The 12,553-nt window shown below is 45.7% G+C and overlaps 1 protein-coding gene across 1 annotated transcript in view; it reads left to right on the top strand.

The window, feature by feature from the left end:
- The first annotated feature begins 880 nt into the window (after positions 1-880).
- The window catches only part of LRRCC1 (leucine rich repeat and coiled-coil centrosomal protein 1), a 65,948-nt gene continuing 54,275 nt past the window's right edge, over positions 881-12,553 (top strand). Inside the window, exon 1 of the mRNA XM_067553535.1 lies at positions 881-995. The gene's annotated coding sequence lies outside the window, so the exon portion shown is untranslated. The remainder of the gene's footprint in view (positions 996-12,553) is intronic.

Here is a 12,553-nt window from a genome sequence, read left to right as displayed (position 1 = left end):
ATTTCCACCTGTTCTTCCTGCAATCTGTGGGCTCTCTAATTTGTACTGATAGTATGTACTGAACTCCGTGCTCCCCAACTCTGGCTTAAAGTGGAAAAGTTTTCTATCTTCTGTGGAGTTAACCCTTCACCTGTCAACCTTTGTGACTATGCAGTGTTGTAGCACTCTATATCTTCAAAGGAAACCTGCACAACACTTTCAAAAGATGAGCCTGGGAGCTTACATTCCTAACTTTGCCAGACACTAAAAATCATGGTCTTAGTAAAGACACTAGATTTATAGCTTATTACAACAATCTGTAACCCACTAACCTCCCTTTTTTCTCTATGACAACAGCAGTGTTTACAGGCCACTTCACCTTGAATGGTCCCTTAGAATATGTGCTAATTATTTCATGCTAAACTATGTGTTCAACCTCTTATTTAGCTGTGACACTCTGAGACCTTTCCCAGACTGGAGGAAGAGCTCTGTGTAGCTCAAAAGCTTGTCTCTCTCATCAACTGAAGTTAGTCCAATAAATAACAGCTGGTTCCTTACCCCTTTCCCCAGATGCCTCCCCTAAAGTCCTGGTGGAGGATAAACTGCCTGCCCCTGGCAGAAAATCCTAGGAAGGGCAGATGGAAGTACTGCCACTTGCTCTCCCTTAGAACAATTCCCTTTAGAATGCAGTAGGTTGGAATAGCAGAGGGAGGTGCTGTTTATACCTCCTGTGCCTACAGGAATGAATCTGGCCCTTACCTTTTAAATTACTGAAACAAAGAGGCATTAAAGAGAGGGTGCTCCAATTCAGTAAAGCATTTAAACTCACACACAACTTTAAGTACATGCTTGAGAGTTTTACTGAATCAGGGTCCAGATGACTTGACCAATGTCACACAGGAAGTCTGTGGCAAGGCCAGGAACTGAATACATCACTTGAGTTCCACGCCACTGTCTCAACCAAAGATCTTCCTCTCCACATGGCTCTGCAATTAATTTACGCCTTGGATATCCTGGTATGTATATATAATCTACAGTACATACTAACATGTGACGTATTTTGAGCTGTATTATTCTGCAGGCTGGTCTTCAGTGAATATATAAGCAGTCATCCCATTTCTGTTATTTGGGTAGGGTGAGTTATTTGCAGTGGCACATTATTTTGTTTGATTTCATGTCCTAATTTTTAGAGTTGGGGGCAGGGAAGGGAAGAAGGTGTGTGTTTGGATTTCTTGTTGTTTCCATTATTTTTTGTCTGTGTTTTAACGTGATTTTATAGAAAGTTCTGAAAAGGACACCAGACACATGTAATGGAATTGAATAGTTATTGCTGGAAGTAGCTGATCTTGAAACATACACTGCCTGATTTTTGTCTTCTTTCATTTGTTGCACACTTCAAGAAGTTCAAGTTGTGGCTAATTATTTTGTATGTAAATTCTCTAAGTTGTTAGTTTACTTAAACTATTGTTGAAGTGGGTGAACTTGTTTATCTATATTACACACAGACCAAGATTTAAAACAAGAAAACAAAATAAAAGTACCTAAAATTAGGCCCTTATGTGCACATTTAGGCACCCAAATACCTGATTTTCTAAAGTGACTTCAGTGCGAGCTGCTGGGTGCCCACCACTTTAGAAAATAAGGTCACACACTGGACACTGAAATATGGACTTAGGACCCTAGCTTCATCTTTTTAAAAGAGAGTCAGAGAATGGCCAAGCTTATCTTTGTGGATTGATGGATGAATCGATCATACATGTGCTGCTTCTTCATATGGCTGATGTAAACATAGAGTAACCACTATAATTTTACATTCAGATGGTTAAGCCAGATAATTGTGTCTGGAATAGCAGAATGTATTGCTGTGATGCTTCCTTTGTATTTGTGAATTGGGCATTGAGTTGTTTTATGTTCCATGGTCTGTTCTAGGTGACCACAGTTGCACACTGGAGAGTCTAATTTTCCATTTGTTCAGCAAGTATCTGCATCTGCCATGGTTTGTGCGGATGCATTTTAGGGTTGCCCATATGCTTTGTGGGAGATTGAAGCCAGGGATCTTCTGTGTCAGGTCTTTTATGTGTTTATTTGTAACTTCTTGTAAACTCTATTCGGCTTTCCAAGCTTCATCAGGGTTGAAACTGCATCATTAAAGGTGTGGGTCCAAAAGGGCTTATGTGACTTCAAGCAGTGGTGAGGGACGTCGTTAAGTTCCTGGTGGATAGAAGATGTTCGTTTTCCATTATCCTCTGTGTAGCAAGGCGCTGTGGCCTTCTTCGGAGCTTGGGACCGAGGAAGGGTCGCTCTGTCCCCGGTGGACAGAACCAGCCCCTGCAGGCCCAGTCACTCGGAAGCAGAGGGGTGGAGCCAGGCCTAGGGCTGGCAGTATAAAAGACAGGCCCAGCAGCTCAGTGGGGAGACGGCTGCCGCAGGAGGCAGACGTATTTTCATGGAGGCTTCAGCCTAGGCCCTGCCGACCGGAGCCTCCAACCCTGGCTGGATCTGCCCGACCCGAGTGACTGCCTGACCCTGTGGACTGAGTAGGGTCACCCGGCCTGGAGAACTGGAGAGGGCCCCCGGACTCTGTTAACTGGGAAGGGCCGCCGGACCCTCCTAGCTGGGAAAAGCTAACCCCGCCCGCTAGATGGGAAAAACCCCTGGAGGCTGGCCCTGACCTGGAAGAGCTGCCTGACGTGGAGGACCCACCGGCATGGACTGGCCCTACCAGACTGGAGGAACCCCTGGGACCCTGAGACCTGGAGGAGTTACCCCTCGCTGACGATCCTCAGGTATTCCTGGACCTGCCGCCAGTCAACGGCAAGGGATTGACCGGATGCTGGCTCACCATCTCCACCCGCGACCCCGAGGGGGACACGTGGATGCAGGTACTCCAGGATTGGGTGGGAGGAAGTGGCCCAGGGATGGCCATAGCCAGTGGCTGAGTTCAGAGCGAAACCCTTCCATCAGCGTGTTGCGGCGGGAGCCCTGCTGACTCAGTGGCAAACGCCTTTGCCACTGATGGGGCTCTGGGCTGGGACGCAGTGGAGACGGGTGGGCCTGCGTCCCCCTCCCCCCTTCCCTAGCCACCCCGGGCGAACGTGCTCTCCCTTATCGCTACTGACAGCTGAGCCACTGCTTGCTTGCGCGCCCCGCCTGAGGGCCGGGGCAATCGACTGCTTGCTTGCGCGCCCCGCCTGAGGGCCGGGGCAATCGACTGCTTGCTTGCGCGCCCCGCCTGAGGGCCAGGGCAATCGACTGCTTGCTTGCACGCCCCGCCTGAGGGCCAGGGCAATCGACTGCTTGCTTGCCCGCCCCACCTCAGGGCCGGGGCAATTGACTGCGTAAACAGCCCGCCCGTGGGAAGGTCGGGGCTATAGACTCCTAAACCGGCTGCTAATTCCTCTCAGCAGAGGCGCTGTGGCCTTCCTCCGAGCCTGGGACCGAGGAAGGGTTGCAACGCCCCAGCTGGCCCATGCCGATCGCTTCTACACTCTGGAATTCCCAAAGACCTGCGGCATCATGGCAAATGGATGGGGGAGATTTGCGACAGCACCGGCAGTCAAAGTGTTGGGTTTAACTTGAAGGGTCTAGTGATGTACCAGATTGCAGTGTTCAGTTGGACATCAACAAGTCAAGTATGGCTACTTCTGGTCCATACCGGTGCACAGTACTCAGCTACAGAGTTCACCAGGGCAATTACTGGTGTCCATGGCACTGATGCTGATGCCCCCCTGCTTATGCTTGGCAGTTTCTGGACCAGTTTGACCATTGTCTTCATCTTGGCAGCCACCTTCTTCAGATGGTTGTGGACAGTTAGCGTGTGATCCAGCTTCAATCCAAGATAGGTCAAAGTGGGGTCATGCCACAGAGTTGCCAGAGACGGTCACTTTCAGGGTGCGCTTAGTGTTTCTGTTGTCAAGCATTCCTGTTGTTTTGTGAGGATTTGGCTTGAGCCTCTATTTCTGGAAATATTCCTCCATGGTGTTTAGGTCCCCGTTCAAGGTGGACTCGATGTCACTGAATGTGGCTACTTACATTGCCAGGGCATGATCATACGCAAATTTGCATGACTTAGTTGGAGGTATGTCGCTCATGTAAACATTGAATAGCCTTGGCGCAAGTACTGAGCCTTGTGGCAGTCCATTGTTGAGGAACCAGAGTGAACTGACTATTGCTCAGCATTGTCCATAGCAGATGTAGTGTTTTGTTGCAGGGGATGATGATTGAGAACTTCAGCACTAAGTCTTTAATACAGACTGTGTTGTAGGCCAATGACAGGTCTACAAAGGCTGCGCTGGCCTTAGATTTCCTCTGGAATTCAGCCTTGATGTACGTTACAAGGGCCAGAACTTGGTCGTAACAACTGCGTTCAGGCTGGAATCCTGCTTTTTCTTCAGGGATCACTGACTCGACAAGGGGACTGATTCTCTGGAGGATGATATGTTACAGGAGTCTATAGGTAGTACACAGGAGTGATATTGGCCTATAACTTCTGGGATCGTTGGTCGGCCAGTTTAAGTACGTCAATGCCTATTGCCTCTCATCAGGCTTTTGTGATGCATACGGATTCCATAGTTTTGGTGTATAGTTTCATCAGCCTGGGACCTAGCTGATGAAGAAATTCCAGGGGGAATACCATCTCCACCAGCCGCCTTCCCTTTCTTCATTGCGGCTAAACCTTCTTTCAACTTCATCTGTTCTGATGGCAATGGGGTCTTGTGGAGCAGCTTAGGTCATTGTCTAATGTAGCTGATAGATTTCTCATAAGGGTTTTTTTTTTTAGTGGTCCTTTTGTGCTCTCCACCAATTTGGAAGCTATGGATTTGAAATGGACTTTTGAGGTCCGATATTCCATCAGATTAGTGGCTCTGAGATGTCGTAGTAAGGCCCAGGCATGGCGACTAGAGTGTGTGAAATTCAGACCAACACATTCAATCCATCGCTGGTGTCTGGCTGAGTCTAGAGACTCTACCAGGGCCTTTGCAACCTGTGGATTGCCCAACTGGTTGTACTGCCAGTGCAGGTCCTAGGTCTTTTTTGCACAGCAGGGAGTGTGTTCTTCCTGGAAGCCTCAGGGGACACTCTTCTTGGCAGCAGCAGTAAGGAGGTCAACAAACCGGTTATAATCTGGTGTCGTGGGGATTCAGATCACCACTTTTTCAACAGCTTCCCTATAGCAGTCCCAATCAACTCTGGCCAGGTTCCACCATAGGAATCATTTTGACAAAATCACAGGGATTTCGATACCGACATGGGTGATGATGGGCATGTGTTGGCTGTTGGGGAAGTTGAGAAGTATTCTGTGGAATGCATGACGCATACTCCCGCTTTGATCTTTGGAAACAATGATAAGGTCTAGGTTGTAATCACTTTGCCAGTAAGCAGAGTGGAAAGTAGCTTGCTGTTTCGGATCGAGCACCAATTGCAAATCTTCAGCGGACATCCAGTCTCTGAGGTCTTCACCATTGGCCTCATTTACTTCATAGCCTCACATAGTGTGGTGGCTGTTAAAGCCACCAATGTACAAGGTCAGGACTGGTGCACTTGGGAACATTGGCTTCAGCCATTTTGAATTAGGGGCTCTATAGACATTGGTGATATGCAGCTCCCCTATTCTGAGGGTGGTGGTGTAGATGACTTCTTTTTCAGTTGGGGGGAAGATGTCAAAATCTGTGATGGTGTTCTTCATGTATGTGGCCAGGCCATATTTCGAATGGTAGTGGCTAGTCGTGAGGTTGTAACGATGAATACGGTAGCGGCTACTCTGTTGGTCAATGGAGACATGGGTTTCTTGAAGCGTAAAGATGCCAGTGTTGTGCATCTTCAACATATTTGCAAGATACTCACACTTTACCTGGGAAAGTCCCTCAATGCTAAGTTGGAGGATCCTTGTTCCAGAACCTATCTGGTATGTTACATGGCCCTGAAGAGTTGGTGCTCTGAAGACTGGGAGATGGTTGATCAATGTTCAATCACCAAGCTGATGGCATTAGTCATGATTTCTTACTTAATAGAGTGGACTACATGAAGGCTCCTATCTTCCACCCATACATGTGCTAACAAAGCTAGATTACAATCATGGTGACTATTGCCAAAATCATCTTCCAGTCAGTATGCCAAAGCATTTAAAAGGCTGTGATAAAGTTACTATTAAGCAAGGAAGAAATCTAATAGTTCCTTCACTGAAAACAAATAGGGACAACTTGATATAAGAAAAGTCCTAAAGAAGTCTGCATGAAAACACCTAGATGGTATTAGAAAAACAAGTGGAACCAGAGTTCCTCTCACTAACCCTATGAAGCCAAATTGTCCCTTGCAATATTTATTACAAGGAGGTAAATGGAAACGCAACAAGTTCCTACATTCCACTGGGGATCATAATATGGTCAAAGGGTTCACCTCTCCCAACCCAGGGATCCCCAAAGATCTGTACAGATCTTAGGGAATATGTAGTAGACCAGATCCACCTACACAGGGGCACTTGTCTCTATCTTGGTCCCTCTGTCCTCCTGCTTCCATAGCAGCATATCTCCTGAAGATGTCATGGTCTCCCTTTCTGCCTGTGACCTGAAGCCTTTGTTTTGGGGGTGTTTCAGTGCCTACAGTGCTGGGATTGAAACAAGTTAATGGGGGCCCAGTTGGTATTAACTTTCACCAGTATGGCTTTTGGACCTAAGGAGAGGGAATTAATTCTTCTCAGAGTGGCCCTACTCCAGCTCCACTTCCAGCTTCCCCCTGCCCAGTCTCTACAGAGCTCCCATGGTGGAACTTCTGAAGGAGCCAGCCCTCACCATCTCAGCCTAACTGCCGAGACTGTGCTCCTCTCCATTCTCTGAAGTGGAGGAGACTTTTAAATTGTGGGGAGTGCAGCTCAGATGCAGAAAATTTGAAAACATGGTAGTAAACAGGAGTGGCAAGTAGTACATGCTACAAGATGCAGCTTCGGACAACCGATTATATGGAAACTTCTGGTGTTGGGAATAAGAACTCTGAGAAAAATCCCAAGACCACAATTTGATTATGCCTCTTTACATGTTACGGTTTCTCATGAATATTTACAAGCACTGGTGTGGGCTGTTCTGCCAAACTAATCCAACCATTGACATTGCAATAAGGATAAACTGCAGATAAGGAAGGCAGACTTTACAAGGCATGGAAGAAAAATGATAAAATTTAACTGACATGTTTTGGCAGATGTCTTGTCTATCTTCAGTAGTTTTCAGAAATAAATTCAGAATGAGCCCATAACCATTTTTGGCTTAGAAAGGGCTCAAGACTACTGTGTGAAATGATTAGATGATTTTGAAATGGGAGAACTCACAAAAAGAGCTAGAAGGGAAACCTTGAGACACTGATAGGAATTAATTTTACAGAGAATTCTGCTAGAATGTGTGGAAAATGCCACAGCTTTGTTATTACACAAAGGGACTCAGAAGTAATAGCAACAGGAATAGAAGTTGTGCATTCTTCCCTTGGGGGGAAAAATATTAAACTGAAATGGAGTAGTTCAATTAATTTAAGTTTTGCCCAGCAAAATAACATCCTAGAAATTCAGCCACTCTCACAATTTTTTCATGGCTATTCAAGAGCTAAATATTCAGGAGAATTTCAGCCTCTTTTGCGAAGGAGGAAAATTGCAATCTTCACACGAGCTAAATCAAGTAAGTCCAAAGAGTGACCACAAGCCCTCTGAGGGCAGTTGCAAAACCAGAGTAGATGATCATGTTGCATTCATATAGTGCCTTTTCCCCAAGGATCTTGCAGAGCTTGAGAACATTAATACAGTAAGCCTCACAACCCCTCTAGGAGGTGGGTAATATTACTTAAATAAATCCAGAGCAATCTAAGACATGTCAATTACTATGCTGCATACCCTGGTCACTCTGAAGTTCTGAGGAAGCAAGGTTAGAATTCAAACCTTCCTATTCCAAATACACAGAGGACTTGACTTTCAGAATTTCAAAATTGAATTAGATGTTCCTACTACTTAAGATAGAGGATAATCTCCATTTGTTTTCAGAAATATAGATCTAGAACAAAAAGTCCAGGTAATTCTGATTACATCTGGTCCAGGTTCGGGGTGTCTGTCTGCCTATCTATCTATCTAGATAGATAGATAGATGTACATATACATATATATATAAATACAGAAAGACTGGATGATTTTCCTAAGGTCACACACACAGTACGTGTTAGAGACAAGAACAGAAATCAGATCTTCTGGGATCCAGTCCCATAGCTAACCCAAAGCTGCCTCTTTATATTTCCTCCCCTGCATACAAAGGAAACTCATGTATGCAAGTAAAAATCCCCACACTTACTTAAAAGTGCAAAGATGTACTACAATATCTTATTAGTTGGTTAACGTCTTACAGGCGTAACAACCAATAGCCAGGTAGACAGCTAGTTGGGAGGATAACATATATATTTATCTAAAGACAAATTGGTTGTATGTTTTATCCCGCTTCCCCACCCTACGATTCTTGCTTTTCAGCTTAAATTGTGTGTTATTGTTTGGAGAGCATCTAGCACAGACTGGGTGCTATTGTGACACAATTTTTTTTAAACTTTGCTTACAGTTTTGTTAGCCTTTATTTGTTAATGGTGATGTTTGCAGAAAATAAGCAATGCAGCCACAGATACAAATGCAAGGGGAGAAATTACATATTGCAAAATGTGGACAGAATAAGATTGGAAATCAAGCACCAACATTTAAGCCCATTGGTCTGAAGATTTTTTACTGAAGCATGTATGGGTTTCAGAATATTTGCAAAATCAAAGTTAAATAAAAAAGTGTGAAATTGTAATAAATAAGCAAATCAAACTATGGTGCTAATCAAATGCTTTCTTGATGTGGGAACACCTATTCCAATGGAATGATGGAAGTTCATGGCCAAAGTTCTTGTGAGGATGATTGTTGCAAAGCTGCGTTCCATAGATACGCAGTACAGGCTAAAAGTAAACAGACAAAAAGAAAGTACAGATACTTGTTTGTGCTATTTTGGGCTGGCCATGTCCAGAGTGCTGAAACAGTTGCACTTGTGGGGAGTAAATTGAAGTATGAAAGAGTTCATTGAGCCCAGTTAATGTCATTGAACAAATGCTATAATATAAAAAAGGAAATACTTCTTAGCCATAGTAGTTAATAAAAGGTTATCAATTTTAATTTCATTCTTTGTGTTGAGTACTGGGAAACATAAAATGAGCCTAGGAGAATAAGACTTCTACAGTATTTGTTTCCTTGTATTTTAGCATAATAGACCATTTCCCTGTACACACATAATATACATATTACTTACAAGAACTACATTAAAAGAATATTATAAAATTTGTGAAGTCAAGCAAAAGTTACGAAATGCCAGAACTAAGGTGGCTTGTGCAACCTTAATTCAACTCCCTTGTGCATATGCAGTATGATAGTTTTTTATTACATGAGTCCACACTATTTTTTTCACACAGGATCCATGCCATATTCGGAACACTGGATAAACAGTGCTCTGGGGATGAATTAGAGCTGTGTTGTGAAGGAGACTGTTGTCTATAGGACCCCTGCTTCATTTGTTAGAGAAGGTGAAAGGTGTGCAGTGAATGAGGCAAGGGAATGTAGGAAGATAAAGTATGGTCCAGAGCCAGTGCTAGGCATAAGCAGACTAAGCAATTGCTTAGGGCCCCGAACAGATCAAGGGGGCCCCTTATTTGCTTTTTATTATGTGTTGGGGGGGAGGCAGGGGCAAAAATATTCCTGTTTAGGGCCCCCAATGGGCTAGCACCACCTCTGGGATAATCTCATGGTTAATTGAATGCTGTCCTGGAGAATTGGATTTTCTCCATCCCTCTGCCAGAGAGTTCCTATGTTCTCACCCTGCCCCAACTCCATGTCCTCAGTCTCCTTGCCAAGCCAGTCCCAGTTCCTTCCTCCCAGCTCCTCGTCCAATATGTCTCTCCCTTCCTCTGCAGATGTCCGTCCCTACCCCATTACCTACCCACCCTCAACAGACTCCTAATTCCTGTCCCTAGGTTTCTCATCCAGTTTCAGTCTCTCCCATTCCCACTGGTTTCCTTGCTCGGTCAATTTCAACCCCCCCCCCCCCCCCCCCCCCCCCCCCCCCCACTGGCTCTGAGTCCCAGTCACCCACCACCACCACCACTGGTCCGGTCCCAGCCTCAAAAGGCTCCTTTTCCCAATTGACTCCTTTCCTTCCTCTACTGCTGGGGAAATTCTATGCCAAAAAATTAAAATTCAGCAAAATTCTGTGTATTTTTTTGGACAAAATAACACAATATAATCACGCCGGTTTCAATTATTTTGGTAATTTATTTCAAAGTACCTGTCAGCAAGTATGTCGTAACAATATAGAGAACAAAAAAGATTCTCCCAGGAGTAGAGAGTTAAACAAACCCTTATGATAATTCAGTTCCTGTTTCTCTGTTATGCTTTTGTCGAGCGCCTCCGTCTGGGACTGACACATGTGCCAGGTGGGCACATGTTGGGGAAAACTCTGCCCCTCTGGTCTTTTAGATTATTCTCATTTTTTCTCCCCATAGTTACCATATTTCAAGTTCCCAAATAAAGGACACTGCTGGGAGGTGAGGGAGTTGGAGCAGGGGGCTACATTTGGTGGATGCTGGAGGGAGCTGCACGGGCTCCCCCTCAAACCAGACACCTACATCCCCTCCCTCCTAGAGCCCAGCCATGGCACTAAACACCCTCACCCACTCCCCGCAAAGCCCAGCCATGGGGTGCCCCCAGCCCAGATGCCCACACACCCCAGAGCCCAGCCGCAAGCTCCACTTCGCACAGCTTTGTTACTGTCCCACCAGGCAGAGACGATCCATACCTGTTGATAATGGGGGGCACAATTTAAAGGGTCATCTGCCCCCGGAACAGCTCGAGTCATGTCCCCTCCAGAATGCCCCCCTTACCCTCAGTCTCCCATCCTGGAAAGCAGCAGCCCCTCCCTGCAGCTCCAAGCTGTTGTTCCTGCCTCTCCCCATGGGGCGCAGCTCACTGGCTCTGGCAGCTGCCATCCAGGGAGGGGGGCACAGCTTCAGCATGTGACTGAGCAGGACCAGAAAACCCTGGCAGAAATCTGGAGGGGCATGTGACCCTATGTGCTCCCCCATGTTGCTCTGCTGCAGGAAGATGTGGTGCAGCCCCACCTTTCCTCATCCTTTGTGAGAGCCAGGTCTCCCAGGCTCGCTCCTGTCTCCAGGCAGATGAGGATCAGACCTGGCAACAAGATTATGCAGAACCATACGGTCTCCATGACCACCAGGCTGGGTGTTCCGCTCACTGCAGGGCCACAGCCCATGTACCACCTCCTTCATTCAGGACATGCCAGGAACTACAGCCCACCCGTGCCTCCCACACAGGCACACTGCGAGCTCTGATGGGGCCAATGTCCCCCAGAGGTGGCCAGCAGCTCTGCAGTGCCAATTCTGTGGAGGAAAAATGAAATTCTGCACAGAACATTAATTCTGTGCAAATTCTGCATTGTGCCGTGGTGCAGAATTCCCTGAGGAATATTCCTCTCGAACCAGCTCTTTCCCCATCTGTATTTGAGGTTGGGAGAAACACAAGGAGCATAGGAGCTATTATCTTCCTGCTCTCAGTTCCTGTACTGGGTCTCACCCCAGGGATGTTTGATGTGCAATGTGGTCAGCACTAAAGCCGTGAAGACAATGGATTTTTCAATTTGCTCACAATTCCAAAAAGTTGGGGGATGTTGTTTCTGGGCTTTTACATGTTTTTTAATTTTGAAAATAAAATTGAAGGACATTTCAGAACAAAAGTCCTTTTGAACTGAAAAATGGAAACATTTCACTTTAAAAAAAATCCTAAATGAAATATTTAATCTTTTTCTGATTTCTTTTTACATGAACAATTCTGCATAACCTAAATGAATTTGCAAAATATTTCAGTGTCACTACATCTGCATTTTTGTCCAAAAAATATGTTTCAGCTGAAGAATTTTGCCCAGCTCCAGTTAGCAGTAGTGAGGGGATGGAGCGTGCTCACTGAGCAGAGACTTCTGAGATTTTAGCTAAAGAATTCTAAGAAGTCTCTATTCAGCATGTGCAAACTGAGATTTTTCAAAGGCTTATAGCTTGGCCAAATTTGGGTGGATTTTTACAGGCACAGCAAAAGACACTTTTCTGACACAAAGGACACCCAGGCTACGTTTACACTGATGGCGGCAAAATCACCGCCGCCAGATCGATCTTTCAGGATCGATTGAGCGGTCAGTGAGACCCGCTCAATTGATCAGGAAGTCGACTGAGTAAGTCCACTCCCTCAAGTAGCATAGCGCTGAGTCAATGGGAACGCTGTTCCCGTAGGCTCAGTGCAGTGTGAACAGCGCGCAGAAGGGAAGCTGAGCAGTCGATGTCAGTTACGCAAACGACTCTGCGTAGTTTGCGTAACTCCCGTCAACTGCCGCCGAATCGCGCGGTCAGTGTGAACCAGCTCCTAGATGCCAAATTTAAGTACCTGCCCCAAAACAAAGGGGAGCTAGAGCATCTCAAAGAAAAGGTTACCAGAATTTTTTAACATTGCAAAACAATGTATTTTTATCCC

Source organism: Emydura macquarii, unplaced genomic scaffold (genome assembly GCF_026122565.2).
Source record: "Emydura macquarii macquarii isolate MOO-44397 ecotype Brisbane River unplaced genomic scaffold, CSIRO-AGI_Emac_v2 contig_1477, whole genome shotgun sequence".
Classification (NCBI taxonomy): Eukaryota; Metazoa; Chordata; order Testudines; family Chelidae; genus Emydura; species Emydura macquarii.
Note: the sequence above shows the minus strand (reverse complement) of the source record. Positions and strands in the feature narration are given on the sequence as shown.